This window comes from Thermobia domestica, chromosome 10 (genome assembly GCF_964235325.1).
Source record: "Thermobia domestica chromosome 10, izTheDome1.hap1.1, whole genome shotgun sequence".
NCBI lineage: Eukaryota > Metazoa > Arthropoda > Insecta > Zygentoma > Lepismatidae > Thermobia > Thermobia domestica.
Genome location: NC_137463.1, coordinates 226,159,997 through 226,179,389, shown reverse-complemented (window position 1 = coordinate 226,179,389; position 19,393 = coordinate 226,159,997). Strand labels below are relative to the sequence as shown.

The 19,393-nt window shown below is 35.5% G+C and overlaps 1 long non-coding RNA gene across 1 annotated transcript in view; it reads left to right on the top strand.

Moving 5' to 3' along the window:
• The first annotated feature begins 207 nt into the window (after nt 1–207).
• The window catches only part of LOC145663020 (uncharacterized), a 51,780-nt gene continuing 32,594 nt past the window's right edge, over nt 208–19,393 (top strand). Inside the window, exon 1 of the long non-coding RNA XR_014127132.1 lies at nt 208–351. This is a non-coding gene — a long non-coding RNA (uncharacterized LOC145663020). The remainder of the gene's footprint in view (nt 352–19,393) is intronic.

The following is a 19,393-nucleotide window of genomic DNA, read 5'->3' as shown; positions in this document are numbered from 1 at the left end:
AAAGCATCATCTTTCAATGTCTTGGATAGTTCCTGTCTTTTCTCCCATTTAAATAGTTGACGTAATCGTTAAGATACTGAAGCACATGGTCTTGTTTATAACATTGAACTTGAAACTGTAGAATGCTGAATCGGCAGAGTCTCAGCTGCAAGATAATCTACTCCAGCTTGGTCGTTGACCATATGCAAAGGACGTAGTGAAGTTGAAGTAGCTGCCACCAGATGGCAGATGTTATCGGCTTGGCTGGATAGATGACGCTGGGCGTGATGGGGTGTGGCTGTGAGCTTCTTGAAGATGTATAATTATAATATATTTATATTTGCAGTATTTATGTCCGTGACGTGTGATAAGGTGAGTTTTACGTGCATCAAAAAAATTAGTGTGAACAAAAAGTGAGAGAAAAAAACGTTCAGCAACATATCATTCCTTGCGTCGGTTGGTGGGCAAATCGTGAGGTTCAAATCTGAGCGTCGATATCTCTTGATGTCCATAAATCCTCTTCTTCATAGTGGTGTAATGCTGCATTGAGGTACGGAAAGGGGTTGTGGGGAGATAAATTTTTTTTATATAAAAAAAAAATATTAAAGGAAAAAAAGAATAGTGATTGAAGTTATCAGAAACATGTGACTCTGTATATGTGTATCTAGGATGAAGATTAAGAAAGGGTGTGTATCAGAAGGGGCAAAAAGTGAAATTATAGATGTTATAATATAAAGAAATAGGAATTGTAGCGAAAATATGGCAAAGGAACACAGTCTCTAAGCCGTGGGAAAATGTAAACATGAAAATTTTCAAGATGGCTGCCATGACGCTATGACGGAGGGATGGGAGTTTTCGCAAAGGCTCTCGGTATAGTAATGGCCGATGTTTGTTTACAAACAGAAGGATAAAAGCAAAACGAATGACAAGTTATAATGGCTGTTTTAAATTTGGGGGGGGGGGGCACAAGAGTTCAAAAACAAGGATAATGATATTGGGAAAGTAAGATTTGATTAAGATAACTATTATTAGGCTTTTGAAAGGCGATTTCAAAGTCAAGGTACCTAAACGTGAATCCAGTGGCGTCTCGGGGGGGTTGGTTTTACGAAATAGTGGAATTGTGGAGAAGATTTGAAAGTAAGGAAAATTAGAGTGAAATGCGGTAAGGTTATTGTCCGAAGACTTACTTCCGGTGAGAAACAGGGTTGGCAACTCAGGTAAGAATATCAAGGTATCGTAAAAAAAAAAAAAAAAAAAAAAAAAAATCAGGGAAGATAAATAAAGGAAGTGTCGTTATTTGAGGACTGTGAGGGTGATTTTTATGAAAGTCTGAGAATGATCGTAGTATTTCAGTAGAGGTGGGTAGGAGGCATCAGAAAAATTAGGAAAATAGAGAAACATAAAAAAAAGAAGAAAAAGAAAGAATTAGTATTAGTATAAGTACTTCACATTCATGATCTGACCAAATGCCCAAAATATCTAAACAATTTCCTATTAAAATCTTAAATACAATTTCCTTAATATCATATTCTAAAGGGGGCCGGGGGGCTCATTATTTCCAACATAAACCTAACCCATTTCCTGATTAGGTTGGGAATTTAAGGTAACTAGAGGTTGGATTGGGTTTTATCGCCCAATACTCGATTGTGTTAGTAAAATTATGTTGGAAATAAAAATTGTGGGGGGGGGGGGAAAGAAGGTCTCTAAATTCATAAAAATAGGTATGTCCGGTAATGATTCTCAATTTTATATGGTCGTGCGTATATACGTTCTAATATCTTCTTCTAGATGCTGTTTCACAAAATGCGTGAATTACTCGACGTCTCAGTTTCCGTATCCGCTTTTAAGAATACACTATATAGTTGGAAATGTACGAAGATTTTACGTTAGAATTCCTTAATTCCAAGACGGTAGAAGGTGGTACTATAATCTCTGTACCAAAACTTCCGTCATTAACTATCAATTCTTCCGGAGGAGGAGGTAAACTCAATTCTGACACTGAATGTGCATCCTCATTTCTGTTCGAAGTGGTGAACTTTTCTGGGGTCACTTCAGGTTCTTGATCTCTTTCTTCAATCCTCTCGTTACATTTATTCTCAAAACTCTTCATCTGCAGTGGCGTATCATCACCAATTTTTTTCATTAAACTTTTCATTACTCTATAGAGCAAAATTAGACTTACAATTGCAATAACGGTTTGCACAATGTCTAAAAAGTAGCTCAATTCTTGCAAAGAAAATTCCATAGACGCATTACATTTTCTACAAAACCATATAAAATTGAAAATCCCATGTTCTCTTAGCAAATAAATTAGTAGAAGAGTTATGATGATATTCCAAATAATAATAATTCCTGGTATAAAATATTCATGCTTATAGATAGGCATCTTAATGGGCGTCTGGTCAATTATCGTAAATGCTGATATATTCATATGTCGGATTGAAGAACTCCAAACATCGTTAAGTAAAGATGAAACATTAAAAAATTCATTCCCTTTATACGTAGATCGTAATAGCATCAGATCATTAGAGACTAGCTGGCTCGGAAAAAGATGTAAAAATACAGGTTCTGTAAGATCATTGTCGAGACACGGAAAATCCGATCTGACGAAAAGATTTCTCTCCACAATTAATTTAGTATTGCATGGTATTCGAATTTTAAGGGCTCCGTATAATCTGGCTTCTTCTGGAACTCGAATGGTAGACACATTTTCTCTAGTCTTCAAAGTTAGAAATTCTGGTGGGTGTATTAAAACAAACTCATGCGATCCAATGTCTATAATCTGTGTCTCTTTCGAATCATAGCACGTATGGTCACAGTTGTGTAATATTTCCCTGACTGTACTGGCAACGAAAGCTGCGTGAGCACAATTTATTAAACGAGAACGTGTCACAGTGTGTGTAGGTATCTTACATAACTTTGATTGGCTATAATGACAAGCAAGTAGGCTTGTTCCTGTTATTGGTATAAGATCTTTTTTATCTTGAACTACCATAACTAAAGGCTGGATATCAACGGTACAAGTTTGGTTGTATACAGCAAACGGAAGTGGCTGCACATCATATAACTCAAATGAAGGCTGTATTTCAACGATCGGAATTTTCATCTGTAGATAAATGTACGTGTCGGTGATTGAACAAGTCAAAACATTAATAGAATAATACATCTCCAATAACGACTTATCTATGGCTAACTTATATCCATTTTTCAAAATGATATTCTCAAATTCAGATAAATATGCGTGCAACACTTTATAAGGAATTATAACGGAACCTTGAGTAGATTCGTCCCGACCATCTACTCTGTCTGCGTGTTTAAAGAAGGCATACGACAATATCTCGCAATATGATTCGGTAATTTGCATTTGTAACAAATAATTTGGCCTCTATCCGGAGTCGAACCCTGACCTGGCGAAGAATTACTATTACTTGAGGACGCAAAATCACTGCTGGACTTTTTATTAGTATCAGCATTATTATTCTGACTTCTGTTGTTTTGATTACCGTTCCGTTTTCCTTGGTAATCCTGACCTACATTTTTCGGCTGATTAAACTGCTTTTTCCTATATTGAAAATCATCGCTTCTTTCACAATTTGTTGAAGGAGCTAAGGCTGAAATCTGCAGCGTCAACTTTGACAGTTGTTGCTGTATGTCAGTCAACGGGTCGATTACCGGTTGGTTCTGTTGAGTCTGCTGGTTTTGCAAGTATGCTGACTGTGTATTATATGGTTGAGCAGTAATCGAACTTTGAACCCTTACTTCAGCATTATTCTGAGTATTAGCATCTATGCTAGCCGGAGAAAATAAAGACGACTGCAAAACAGCAGAATTCTTTTTCAAGAATTTCTCTAATTCCTTACGCTTCAGTAACAATTTAGTCCTTTCCTCGATAATGAGATCGTTCAAAAGGTCACTCACCGTGTTATACTCCTTTCGTACTACAACTTTAAAGTAATCGGGTAAAAGTCCTTCCACAATAAATTGTAATTGTTTCTTTTCATCGGCAGTCGGGTCTGCGCGTAAAATCAAATCCTGCTTCGCATAAACGTACTCTAGAACGGATTCTGATTCATTCTGATCACGGGCTCGCATCTGAGCTTCAGATAATTGTGGCACCAAATTGTCCTTAAAAGCGTTTATAAAAGCTTGCTTGAACTGGTCGTAAGTCATTTGGGCAAATTCTGGCTTTCTTTCTATGCCAGCAAACCAGTTTTCAGCGGGGCCACGGAGTAGGCTCCCCAGCACCAATTTTCGTCTCATACCATCCCATGAATTAATGCTAGCGATGGTCTCATAGCGTCTGATGTACGTGTTTACATCGTCACCCAACCGGGCATAAAAAGGCTCTGGTTTCACAATCGTGCCGTGCATGGACGGAGGTGGATCGTTTCCTCCTGTTGCCATACTCCTAGAACTAGAACCACGAACAGTTACGTCTAAAGAATCAGGAGAAATATCCGAAAATGATTCCGAAAATTCTAGCTTCTTTTTAAGTTGCTCTAAATAATTACGTGTAAATTTAGTCGATTTAGGAGACGAACAGGCCGCGGGATCGAAATAGACAGTATCACTTAAGTTAAAAATATCCTCTAAAGGTATCAAAAATTCGTCCGCTAGTCTTCGCAACATATAACACAAGTAATAAAACTATTGGGCACAAGTCAAGACCTTAAATATGCTATACCTACACTAAAAACTAAATACAACACATAAAACATACACAAGAGGTATTGGGGCTCCACCACTCTCCGAAAAGGAGAGAAAAAGAAAGGTAATTATAGAATAGCATAAGAAAGATTGCTCAAAAATAAAAAAACAAAAGAGAAGAAAACTAGTTTCATAGAGGGTTGGTGGCGGGGAAGTTGGAGGTGATTCTAAAAAGCCTAAAAAATGAAGAGAAAACAGTTTAGAAGTTTGAAAGACAACTAGCATTGATCACCTTCTTACGCTGATGCGAGAAAAAAGATCAGCATCTCCATCATCTTACGCTTGTGCATTCGGTAGGAATGCTTTCGTCGTCGTTTTGAAGAAAGAAAGGAAACTATTATCGTTAACTTGGGAAATATAGCTCACTGGTAGAATTGAGAGGTAACTGAGAAGACGACGAGCGTTTTAGTTTATAGGGCATGTGGGTAGAAATAAATAAAAACAAATATTTAAAAAAAAAAGAGAGTCGAGAGTTTGTTTAGGAAGAAAGAAAAGGAAGGTTGTTTGGGCGTTTAGGACCTTGGATGTGTATTCCGTACCTCCGTTCCTGGTCGTCGACTGGTGGTCTCCATGTCTCGGCTTCTGTGTCGAATTGGCGAGGAACTTGGTATAGGTCTCTCCTGTCGTTGCTCACACTCGCTCCTCGTGAACTTTACCGCTCCTCGTGTACTTCACCGCTTCTCGAGTGCTACTCCCCTCTTCCGGGTCCTGGGACGTTTTTATATGAAACAAAGTAGGAAGATGGCCGACGAAATTACGGAAAAACATCCAAAGTACGCACGTGTAGGATTCAGGAAAGTGCAAGGTAAATGGAATTCTCGACTTATTTAATAATTTGTCAACAGTTACAGAACGCTTTGGTTACATCAGATTACATAAGTTACATAAATTTACCAAGAATGAAGAATGAGGAATCGTCTACTAAAGAGAATTTTGAAATGTTTGCTGACTGTCTTATTATTCCAAGTTGTGTCTGTCTCTCATCATCCACAGAAAATAAAGAAAGAAAAAAAAATAAAAAATAATATCATTTTTAAATCTTGATTTGTTTATATACTGAATATTAATAATATGAGGGAAATCCAATATCTCTACATTATATTCCTGTCGAATCTATTGTTTTCGGTATCCTTAAATTAATTAGTGACAATGTTGATAATATTTAAGTAGGAGATCAAATTCCTGTTGGGGTAAGAAGTCCCTAGCACTCCTAGGGGAGAGAAAGGAAAGAAAAAAATGAGTTTACACGACCGAGAGTAGTCTGGAATTCACAATTTTTCAGGGTCGCTGAAATGAATAGTGATACTCTGAATGCCGTTTGAATTCAAGTTCATTCCCATCGGCAGAGGATGAAGGACATGAAAAGTAAAAAGGCTAAAAGTACTGAGATTTTGGTTTAATTAGTTATTTTCGAGGTCGGGGAATCCTCTGAAATGACTTTTCGAACATAGTTAGTACCCACTTTCATTTGTTTTTAGACTTCCAAGCTATGCTACGCATAAGTATCGGAAATAATAGAACTGCTTTGTCCGTCCGTCCATCCATCGATCTGTCTATCTGTTGACAAGTATCACAGCGAAAACAGTACGAAATATCGATAAACTGTTTATTCTAATCGTTTCAGCGTCCAAGGATAGGGTTCGTCTCCTACATTAACTATCTATCCGATTTTAAAGTGATTCAAAAATAAATTTTTATTGATTTGAATAATTATCAGCTTAGAATTAAATGCTATTTTACAGCAAGAAAGAGTTATATACAATCGACTCAGAGTCTCAAGAGAACATATCATTACAACCTCCAACAGTTACTCAAACCGGAATCAGCTAAAATTGACTTTTAATTACGGTTTCTATACTGCTTTTCATAGTATGAAAACGATAAAAGCTATCCAGAAGCGGTTCCTTGTAGTTGATTGAGTGTTCTGAGAATACGTCCCGTTTTCCCCGTTATACTTTTTTAAAATAACGGTAGTGGTAGAAATAAAACACTTCTGTTTTAATGTATATCGTATACTACAAAAAATGATACTAGAAACGGCCAAGTGGTTTACTGCAATAGATTCAGCGTCTCAAGAGAACATACCACCACCCGTAAGAGAAAAACTGAAAAAGATTGACATGTACTAGAACTATCGGTTTCAATTTCATTTTCAAGGAGGAAAATTGGTAAAAGATATCGCAAAGAAATTTTGCAATCCATTTTGTGTCCGAAGAATATGTTTAATCTCATCCGTTAGATCTTTAGTCAAATTGGAAATGGCAGTAATTTACCATTTCAAGTTTCAACGTTGGTGGTCATACAACAAAAACGGCACGAGATGCGACAGTCCTTTATTATAATCGATTTAGAGTTTCAGGGAAACCGATTATCACTATTATCCACAAGACTCTACCGAATATGAAAGTGTTCCAAATTTACTAGTACTTTGGGTTTCATTATTGATCTTTACAAAAAGAAAACAATATGAGATATTGAGAAGAGATTTGTTTTTTAAATGACGGATTCAGCGTCCCAAGAATAGGTGTAATCTTCTGCATTCACTATCTGTTAAAACCGGAAGATAGAAATCTATTGTTTACGGTCTTAACATTGGTAGCTACAGAACAAAACCGGTAATAGATAACGAGAACCGGACATTTGGATTCGATCCAGGGTCTTCAGAAAAGATTCTCTTCTATCACTCACTAAAGACCGGATGTGTTATAGATTTATTATTAATACTGAATTCGTATAGTTTGGAAATTTACCATGGTATTATAACTGTGAAACGAAATTCATTTGTTAAAATTTTATGATCACGATAGGTTTAAAACACTTTCTACAATCTTATTTAAAACACAACGTAGTATAATTTTAATCATACAAACGATTAAATAGCTAAGTAGAATGTCTTTTGTTGCCAGACCCATGTCCACCTTCATTTTCGAAACTTCTATATGCTTTCCTCCTTTGGAGTACTAGGTACTGGTTAAGAGGCAGTACCTAGCCACAAGACACATAGTTCATCAGAGTCCGCTACAAACTATTTATTGACTGAATAAGAAATTAAAATATAACGTATAATGTAGTTTTAGTATAGAAAAATTACTTGAAATAGAACTATTTCCGAAATAGATCTATGTGCCTTTCTTGTTTAAAGTTATGAATAATTTGTACATATATCAATATTATATTGGTGAAAAAGCATTTTATTTCTATTTGTGGTAATACATTTTTCTCTGCTTCAGAACATAATAATGGTATTGATATTTACCTTGTGCGAATGAAGAAGATTGAACCTATTGTTCGAACGCTGAATCCATCTTTAAAGAAAATCCCTTCTCAATATCTCGTATCGTTTTCTCTTTGTAAAGATCAATAATGAAACCCAAAGTACTAGTAAAGTTGGAACACTTTCGTATTCTGTAGAGTCTTATGGATAGTGATAATATGTTTTCCTGAAGCGAAATATTGATAAACTATTGTAAACGATTCAGCTACCAAGGATAGGTTTCGTCTCCTACATTAACTATCTATTTGATTTTAAAGTGATTCAAAAATATTTTTTATTGGTTTGATTGATTACCACCTTAGAATTAAATGCTATTTTACAGCAACAAGGACTTACCTACTATCGACTCAGGGTCTTAAGAGAAGATATCATCACAACCTTTAACAGTCACTCAAACCGAAAGCAGTTAAAATTGAGTAGTAATTACGGTTTCTATACTGCTTGTCGAAGCATGAAAACGATAAAAGCTTTCCAGAAGCGGTTTGTTGTAGTTGATAATGTGTTTCGAGAATACGTTCCGTCTTCTCCGTTAATTTTTTTTTGAAATAGCGGTAGTGGTAGAAACAAACTACTCCTGTTTTAACGTATATCGTAGTACTACAAAAAATCGTACTAGAAACGTCCAAGTCGTTTCCTGCAATCTATTCAGCGTTTCAAGAGAGCATACCACCACAACCACCTGCAAGAGCAAAACTGAAAAGAATTTACATGTACTAGTACTTCCCCTTTCAATTCTCATTTCCAAGGAGGAAAATTGGTTTACAAAATCGAAAAACAATTTTTGCAATCCATTTTGTATCCGAAGAATATGTTTCTTCTCCTCAGCTAGCCCTTTAGTCAAATTGGAAATGGCAGTAATTGACCATTTCACATTTCAACGTTGATGGTCATTCAACAGAAAGGGTAACAGATGCGACAATCCTTTATTGCAATCGATTTAGAGTTTCAGAAAACATATTATCACCATCTAGGACTTGAAATTTTGAAAATTGCCAGGTTTAAAAATTTCATATAGTAGATAGGATCGTGATATATACTTCTCTAAGTCTACGTGGTCAATCTCTTTATTGTTTATGATTAAATTGTTGCGAAAAATTCTAATTTCGTTTTTTTTTTGTTTATTTATTTTCATTTATGAAGCTTTATTACAACACATAATTATATGGATGAAGACAGGGTTCATTAAAGTCTAAGACATGGGAAGATAGATACAGCACTTTTAAATTTTAGGTACGGAACATGAGACCACCTTCTATATTTGGGAATTGTGAAGGAAACTAAAAATTGGTAAATATTTTTTAGGACACAAAGATATATCTCTGTAAACTTAACTGATCCAGCTTGTTCCCTTTTGTGTTTAAACGATTGTCAAAGATAAAATGAATTTTAACATCCTGGCTAATTATTACAACATATGATTTAATAATTGAGTACCTGAGTAATTTCTTTCAAGATATGGGTACTTTGTTGTACATTTTTGAAGGGATAAATGGGACCACCACTTAAGTTGGGGAATAGTCAAAAAGTAAAAGTTGGTAAATGTTCTCTAGGGTGCATATACGTACTTCTATAAATTTTAATGAATCCTTTTTGCTCCCTTCAATGGGTAAAAAATTCTTAAAATGTAAATATTAAAATTTTCTCACCAACTTTTCGGTTTCTCTAATAATTTATCTTCTTGGATTAAGTTTTATTCTATTATGTGCTTAAACGGGTGAGTACAGGAGGCAGTTCTCTTTCATAAGGCTTGGGTAATTTGATTGACTCATCTAAAATTTGTGAAGGTGTACATAAGACTTCCATTTAAATTTCTGAATTTTCAGAATATGAAAGTTCGTAAATATTCTCTAAAACGCGAGTACGTACCTCAGTGAAATTGTTTCTCTTCTATCGATAAAAATGGCAGCAATAGATATATTTTATATTGTCGAGTGCTTGCCCATGGTTGGTTGATTCTTAATCTTCTTTGATGAACCTTTACTGTATTTTATGCTTATATGGATGAGTACAGGGGTACAGGAGGAAAATCCTCTTTCATATAGATTTGATACTTTGATATATTTCTCTTAAATTTTTGAAAAGGTATCTAGTATCTCCTATTAAATTAGAAAGTGTCAAAACATAAAATTTTGTAAATGTTCTCTAGAACGCAAATTCATATCTCTGTATTTTTTGTTTTACTTGTATCCTTCTAAGTCATGATATTGTCAAGTATATACGTAAGCAACACGGCACGAAATTTGAATTTTGGCTCCAAACTTGAATTAACGTGAAGAGGTATTCTGATTGTATTGATCCAAGATCCACTAAGAAGAGGTTGTTATCAGTTATAAGGAATTATGAGGACTATTCTCTTTCATAGGAGACTTTGACGTGAAAGACCCGGGCTGGACTCCCGGCAGCTCATGTGGTTCGGCTTCCACGTTAATCAGTAGATCCCGTCTCATATAACCTAGCTGCTGAAAGGGACGTTAAACTCCAATAAACTCAACACTCTTTCATAGGACATAGGTACATTGCTACTCTCATTTGCAATTTTGAGAGGGCTACACTGACTCACCACTTAGATTAGGGAATTGTAAAAAGATTGGTGAATGTTCCCTCGGACTCGAATATATACCATTATAAGTCTGATTAGTCCCACTTGTCTCCTTCCATGGGTAATAAATTACCAAATATTCAAAATTTTTGAGTCCTATGACCTATTATATCCTTGTTAATCATGCTGTACCATATTATATAGCTACTTGGTTTAACAGAGGATTTCATTCTCATTAACAGGACATGGATACATTGATACATTCTTCCTAAAATTCATAACAGATACATTGGACCACCCCTCAAATTTGGGAATTGTTGAAAACAAATATTGGTAGATGTTCTCTACGACTTGAAGATGTATCTCTATAAATTTATTTGGGTAAATCTTTATATAACTCGTAACAATTTGGGTGAATCAATTTGTAAACAAAGCGTTGATACATTTTTGTAACATGACCAATGCGCTCAAATGACCCATCATGTATTATGTTTTTAAAGGTAAACTTATAAATTTAGAACTTGAAACTTGATATGTAATCTTAAAACTAATTAGTATACAATAACAACAATTTGCACCAGGACTTATAGACGTAATTCATAGTCTAAGATTATTGGTAGAAAGATTAATTTGGTGAAAAATGATTAATTGATTTATGTTCTCACTGCGAACCTTGGAATTTGTAGCTATGACTTAGTCTAAGATCATAGATGTAGTTAAATAATTGAAAACGTTTTATTTCGTTAATCGAGTAGTTGAAAGCTGTGTCATTGGTAATCGAATAGTGATATTAGTGAAAATTTTAAAATTTAACAACCAAATTTGGTAAATATAAATCTGACATTTACAATTTTGACTAGAAACCTCATAGATAATTATTAGATCATATCATATATAGTAGTAATTTCAAACTTTGAACTTTAGAATTTGTAGTCACGATTGATAGACTAAGGTAATTAGTGATAAATGTTTCAGTTACAATTTAATTTGATTTATTAATTATTACTTTGAACCTTAACATTTGTGTACAAACGCAGTTTTTGTATAAGTCACAATTTACTTTACTCGATCCCGCCTCTAGAGCTTGGGAGTTCTGTCCGACACCACTACGCTACGAGGTTCTTCAGGTAATGTTTAAAAATTAAACCAATAGTTACGGAGGACATATCTGCCAAACATAATTTAATTTAATGCACCTCGAAGCCTAACTAATATTCCTGCACATCTACATAGAATTTAAAGAATCTCCTTTTCTTTGTAGTATGCATCTCCTCTTCTTTCCAGGATGCAGGACCAACATTTGAACCTCAGCCTTAACTTGAGGAACATTTTGAGACATTTTCCTCATCAAGGAAAGTTTATTTAACTGATTTCTGAGTTGATGAAGGAAATGATGCGTAATTCAATTAATGATCGTCTCTTCATACAAGTATCAATATCTGAACTAATGTTACATGAAATGCTTTCAACTATCATGAAGTAAGTAATCAGCGTAAGTTCGGTTTACGCGACCAAGGTGTGCACATCATTTGAATAGTGTCAGCTGCTTCGGTGTATACTCAAGAGGACAGATCTTTGGTTTGTTGATATTACGAAATTTGTTTAGATGAGAACTTGAACTGCTACCTTTTCAATGAGTCAGGTACTTGTCTTTCGGTATATAAAACCAATCTTAAGAAATGGTTGATTTACGAGTAAATACGATCAGAATTACTATGTTGGTACTAATCCCACGCCTATCAAAGTGCATTAATGAATCTCCTGACCAAGCAATTTATATAGAAATGAACATAAATCTGAAAATATTACATAGTAAAGTATTAAATAAGATTACTTATGAACAAATACTGCATGATTTTAAAGGTAAAGCGGTTTACACTGATGCAGATAGTGAATTTGTTTTGGACTTGTATTCTGTTAGCAATGCGTCGTAATTAGTTAAAGAACATATTTGCCCTAGTGAATTCGAGAATGTTAAAACTGTCAGAGTGCTTTCCAAGTACGGAGAAGTGCTAGCTATAGAAGACGAATACTATAATCCGGGATTCTTTTATAAAACTCGTACCGGCAGGAAACTGATTAGCAAGAATATTGAACATTCAATCTCTTCGTATGTGACAATCGCAAACTTGAGATTGTAAGTCACTTACACTGGAGAAATTAAGACTTGCAGTTTTTGAGATTTCCCCTGGCATTTTTCAGAAATGAGATAATATTTTTTTATACTACCCCTGATATTTCCACTGCTTTTCATGCCAGATGCTCAGTTCTAATAAATTTTCCGGAATTTCCTAGTTAAAATACCTTACGATATTGAGTTCATCTCGCCCGGCTCTTGCTGCCACATTAACTGACACTCTTACGCAAAATAATAGTACCTCATTTACGACAGCTGATACCTAGCCCTATTATATTACTGTTTCTCTTTATGGAACAGTGTATTTAAAAACACTATTCCAACTAGTGGTGCGATTTCTATCGATCTGATACTAGAGCATCCTACAGGATCCTACAGTCCAATTTCGACCAATGTCCTCAAAATAGTGACTAAGTCTCGGGTGTGAAATCACTATCTACTTACACAGGAATGGAAACTACAAAACTTCTTTCAATATGAACAGTGAACCATTTCCACCTTCTGATGCTAGTGCTTCCGTCAGCAATATAGCTGCTTCTATTGCAAGTAATAGTAGTCTGGGTGAAAATGTTCTATCTCACTATAAATTTAGTTCTATATTGATTTAATTGTGTACCAGAAGCCTGTTGATACTGATCAAGTAAACACTGAATATTTTGTATTTCCACAGGACTGTTAACAAAGTAATGGGTATCATCCATATAACTTTAAACAACACGTTAGAATTACATATAAGGACACCTAGCAAATGACATTGAGTAGCAAGTAGTTGTATAACTGTAGAGTTAAAGTTAAACTAAATAAAAGGTTGGACATACTATTACCGAAAAGTAAATATTCTTAAAGGGAGCTCTGATACTTACGCTACTATTGAGCTTTAATTTGGTTGTTTTCTAAAAGTAGACATCTCTAGTCATAGATATAAATTTATAGCAAAACCAAGGTGAGTTACCACTCCAAACAGATATTGATGCTTAATTATATCGAATACTTTTAAATTATCTGATGAAAAAGTAGCCACTGTATGATCGCGATTAGACTCATAATACTCTACAAAGCCTCGAATATTAGAAAGTGCTTCATAAATGTGATGGATCTAACCATGACAATATCCAAATTAGGTTAATAATTCTTCTATGTGTGTTTTCATACACAGAATGAGACAACAAGTTAATATCTGGAATGTGTGCAAAGTAATCTAATAGGACTGGAAGCACCAACATCATTGGTCATATTTCGGAGTTAACAGAGTAATGTCAGTAGGTAGAGAAAGTTCTAATATACAAGTTTCTCGATACTTGTTGGAAAGATCAGTGATAAAAATAACAAGAACATTACTGAAGATGACGCAAAATTCCACAAGCAGGGAGTGAACACCGTTCATTTTCACCGAAATCCAAAATATCATTATACTCAGCTGTTTTGAAATATCTGGAACTGTAGTGGTCAAACGGACAATAATTGGTGGTTGTGCTCATTAAAGCTTTCTCTCACGTTGAGAAGATCTACAACATATCACAGTTTTATTCATTTTCACCAAATCCAGAACATCGTTATACTCAGCTGTTTTTAAAAAGTGGCCTGTAGAGACCAAACGGTTAGAGACCAATTGGTAGTTGTGCCCACTAAGACTTTTTTTAAGTATCACAATATCTACGACATATCACGATTTGAGTCATCTTTCCCGAAATAAAAAATATCGGTATGCTACTTTCGTTATCATAATATCTACAACATACCACGTTTTCAAGAAATTCCACCGAAATCCAGAGTACCGTTATCTTCTGATGTTTTAAAAAAAGTGGCTCTCTAGTGGCCAAACGGTTAGTGATTGATAGTTGGGTCCATTGAGAGTTCTCAGGATCACAATATTTATAACATATCATGGTTTCAGTCATTTTCATCGAAATCCAGAATATCGGTATCTTCGGCGGTTTTCAAAAAAGTAGTCTTTAGTGGCCAAATGGTCAGTGATTGGTGATTTTGCCCATTAAGACTTCACAATATTTACAACACATCACGAATTGAGTCATTTTCCCCGAAATCTAAAATATAAGTATTTTCCGTTGTTTTTTTTTTTAAATGAACTAGCCCTGTAGTGTAGTAGTCAGTGATTGGTGGTTGTGTCTATTGAGACTTTTCTCAGGATCACAATATTTATAACATATCACTGTTTAAATCATTTTCACCGGAATCCAGAATACCACTCTCTTTCGCTGTTTTCAAAAATGTGACTCTTGTAACGCGATCTTCACCCATTATACGCGTATGTGATTTAATGGAGTTGTCGTTAGGTAGAACAAATGTACCCTTCGGGCACATCCACACTTATAACGTATAGCAGGCTCAAAAATTAAATTATTTAATGCATAAACAATGTTAATTAAGTATATAGTAATCCTAAACGTTCTAAATAACGTGAAAAATTATTAGAGCGAATGCAGCTACTACTCATAAATATACTTAATAGTATGATTAATCGGGAAAATAATATTCTTTGATCTAATCATCAAATTTATGACAAAATCAGTAAAGAAATACATATAACAACTGCCGACATAGAAGTCCATCCAAAGAGGCTACTTCAATAGACAAATATATCTTCAGCAATTAAGGACATAACATTAACTTACAAGAAAAATTACATATCATCTGTAAGATTTTTTTAAACAATTCTTAGTAAATTATATCAACTATTCTTTATAATTGATTAATAATTATCTCACCAATATTTTTAAGACAATATTCCTCCTTGTTATTTGAATACCATGGACATGGAACTTCACATAGAACATGTACTAACTCGATCAAATAGAACACCAAACTTCTTTAACTTTAAACGTAGCACCAAATAACCAAAACTTCTTTCACTATATACCGATCCTCAATCGTATTATTAGAATGTAATAATATCAAGTATTAAAATTTTAAATTTTTCAGAACTATGATTTCAATATACAAAATAACAACTGGTTAATTATTAATGGGTTTTACCCATTTCGAACAAAATTCGAAACTCAGGATAGCTCAGACTTCTACCTTTGGATTCAACAGCTAAAGTGCTGTTGCCTACAGACAGAAATTAAACGTAGGAAGATAGTTCGCACAAATTCCGCTGTTGGCGCTGTTATAATGTGAAGTTGATTTTACTTTTTTTAACTTTAAGTGAATACATCGTTACACTCTGTAGTGACCAAACTCAGTGATTGGTGGTTGTACCCATTATAGTGCAGTCAAAATATGGTTTGAGGTGAACACGTAGATTAAAGAGGTGGGACCTTTTGGAATTTATTCATGATCTCTTCAAATAAAATAAAATAAAAATACCCGCCTCCTCCTTCCATTGGCTACGTGCCTGCAAGTTACCAGACGTTCAGTGTACCTTAAAGTTTTATCTATTAGTGCTTGAAATATAAATATGGAAAAGTTAAAATGGTGATTTAAACATGGGATTAATTGTAAAAATTAAGGAAAATATACTTACCGGAATTATTTGAGATGAATTTTGTATCCGATTTAGAGCAAATACAAAATATAGTGTTTCCCTGTCTCATGATTTTCCCGCATATCCTGTTTCATGATTTTCAATATTTCACTATATGTACTAGCTTTTACAATTATGCTTAGATTTTTCTGCGTATCTATTAAACTTCTAAACTTAAAAGTATTGTTGTTATAAAAAGGAAGACAATATACACTGATCAGTTGAATTATAGAGACCTACCTAATAGCATGTAACAACATCTTTCGCTTTGATAACGGCTGCTACCCACCGCAGCATGGACTCCACGAGGAGTCTGAAGTGTTGTTGTGGAATCTAATTCTGCTGCAAAGCCTCCAACAGAGCTTGCAGGTTACTTGAAGGGGGGTCCACAACTGAAGGCGTCGTCCCATGGCGTTCCAGATGTGTTGGATCGGATTGAGGTCCGATGACCCTGTTCTCAGAGAAGTGTCGCCAGATCAGAGGAGTGCTCATGAAACCAGTTTGGTGTCATCCTAGAGCGGTGGATCAGCGCATTGTCCTGGTGTAAGATGAGGTCACAACCTCGGTGTATTGGCTGAAAAAGATTGCATGACATGATCGTCCAGAATATCGCGGTAGCGTTTACATGTGAGGGATTGTGTTACATGCGTTAGGGGACCCATTTCAGTCCACCTAAAATGCCCCACATGAGAATACCACCAGCACCGGCCTGTACAGTTTAATGCTGTCACGATGGATCCATTTCCTCTTACGGTTAGGGTAGCAACCTTACCGGTTCATCGACATGTACCAGTATGAAACTGACCAGGAAATGTTTTCCATATTTCCACAGTCCAGACGCAGTGTTCCTTTGCGCAGACTAGACGTTGTTTCCTATGTTGTGCTGCTACAAGGGATACTCGTGGGTCGATGGCTTCTGTACCCCATGGAGAACAGGTGGTTATGAACTGTTTGCCTGCTGAGACGGTGTTGTTGTCTTCCATTGAACGTCTCCACAAGTTGAAGCACTGTGGCCCATCTATCGGCTGTTAGGGTTGCGAGCCCCTCGGCGTTTACCCTTGTCGCTGGCACGCTCCTGACCGCGGCAGTTTGCCCATGTGGGTGCGGTTTTACCTGAAGCCAGGTACTCACAATACACCCTTGACACAGTTGCCTTTGAATATCCGAGTGCCGCAGCCATTTTCGAAATCGAGCCAGCCAGTCGCATGACTCATACGATTTGACTACGGTCAAATGCACTCAGGTCCTTCGTCTTGACCATCACACACTGTATTGACACGTATACCGAGAGAGAAAATACACGGCAGAAGTACCCTCGCGATACATTTCATTCAATACATTGGTGGAGCCTCTGCAGGGTGGTTTCTTCAACTGTCCTGCTGTCTCTAATTCAACTGCTGATCAGTGTATATGGCACCGTAAAATGCCTTGCGATGATAAATGAACTTAAGCAAAAGTTCTAATATACCAGTGTATTTTGAGACTTTTACGTTTTTCGATGGCGTTTTGCAGTTGAATGTCCACAGTTTTCGTTAATTTCCTTCTCATAGAAGTTAGTTTTGGTGACAGCTTCACCATCACTTACTTCATCTGCATCTTCAATTAAAGTAGTGCTATTACCACAGACTACTCTATCCACAAAACGATGTACAATCTAGCTCTCTTCTTTTGCACCCACAATTGTTTCTGCAGTTCGCATGGAAGTTTCATGCTATAAACTTTAACAAATCTTCTGGAGCAGGTTGTTCAAATGTTGTTACAGGAAGGAGGCAAACACCGTAAATTCTCCAAATCCATTCAGTTGGAATCATCACTTGATTTTTCACTGCTGAACTTCATACAACATATGGAAACTATGCTGATTTGCAGCAGCTGTTGTTGGAGATAGTACTGCTAAGTTGAAAGTATCACTAATGCGTTGTTTGGATACAATATTTTTGTATGTGCAGAATATTGTACAATTTTCTTCCTCTGTGCATCTATATAAAGCTAAGAACATTTTTTCTTCAGCAGCTACCACATCATCAGATGATGATGATGGGTTGTTGAATACATAGAGTTCTCAACGCAGTTCTTCATTTTTTCCCAGTATTTTTTACTTAACATTCTTCCCTTTACTGTATGGAGCAAAAGTTTTATCACAGCCAGTAAAGGCATGCAGAAATAAAATGAGGTTCACCATATTTCCCAATGCTCTCTGAAGTGTGGTACTGCTCTATATCTTACGTGGTGGCTTCAAGCCAAGAATAAAAGTGAAAGTATCAGCTGTTGCGAGTGCTACTATTAGAACCAAAATATCTGAATCTTTTCCCACTATTATGACGAGCCAGATTTTGCAAAATTTGTTACGATTAACACAACTAATGTGTCTGCATCTCCAGGTGATTGATATACAGTACAACCGGATTTCTCGTGATATTTCGTCAGAAGGGATATCAATTTGGATTTGTTCTTTGTGTTAGAAAGAAATTCCAATTGAGATAAACGAACAACATGGATGTTATCTTCAACGATTACGCGTACTCATGGTTTCTTTGCTCATGTCCAGTATCCTTTACGCTAGCCCCACCATCATAACCATCAAACACAATGCATTATTTACCATAGTGTTTTGTGATAAACGTCACATATTGCTCATATAATTGGCACAAAAAATATGGAAAACAAACAACTAGAGTTTTGGGAATGTTTTAGTATAATATGACATATTCTAACAAGTTTATTTTTTAAAAAAAATCTTTAAGTTTGATCGATTTTTGTCATTGTACTGAGCTATTTATTCAAAAAGGCGGAAACCCCGCAAATGGATTTTTTTGCGGGATAACAACATCAGTAAAACATATTTCAATAGATTTCATCTTTTTAAAACATTTATCTCAAACGTTAATTTCAATGGACCCACGGGCCTACATACAGAAATATAGTACGAAAGTCTACTTTCAGGATTCTTGCGCACCCCTGGAAACGCCACTGTTTACGAATTATTTATTAAACTTGCTGGACTTCCAAATCTCTTAATACCGGAAATTACAATGAGAAGCCCTCTCATATCACTAAATATCTTTTTCTTCATGTTAAATGACTCATTCATATGTTTCTATAGAAATTGCTCGCAGATTGATGACATTATAGTGATAATATATACATCTGTTTAAAGCTTATGAAATTTCAAACAACTTTTATTCGAGCACTTGTTGAGTTGATTTGATTTTGAGTTTAACGTGCCGTTCAGCAGCGAGGCCATATGAGACGTGGACCTACTGATTAACGTGG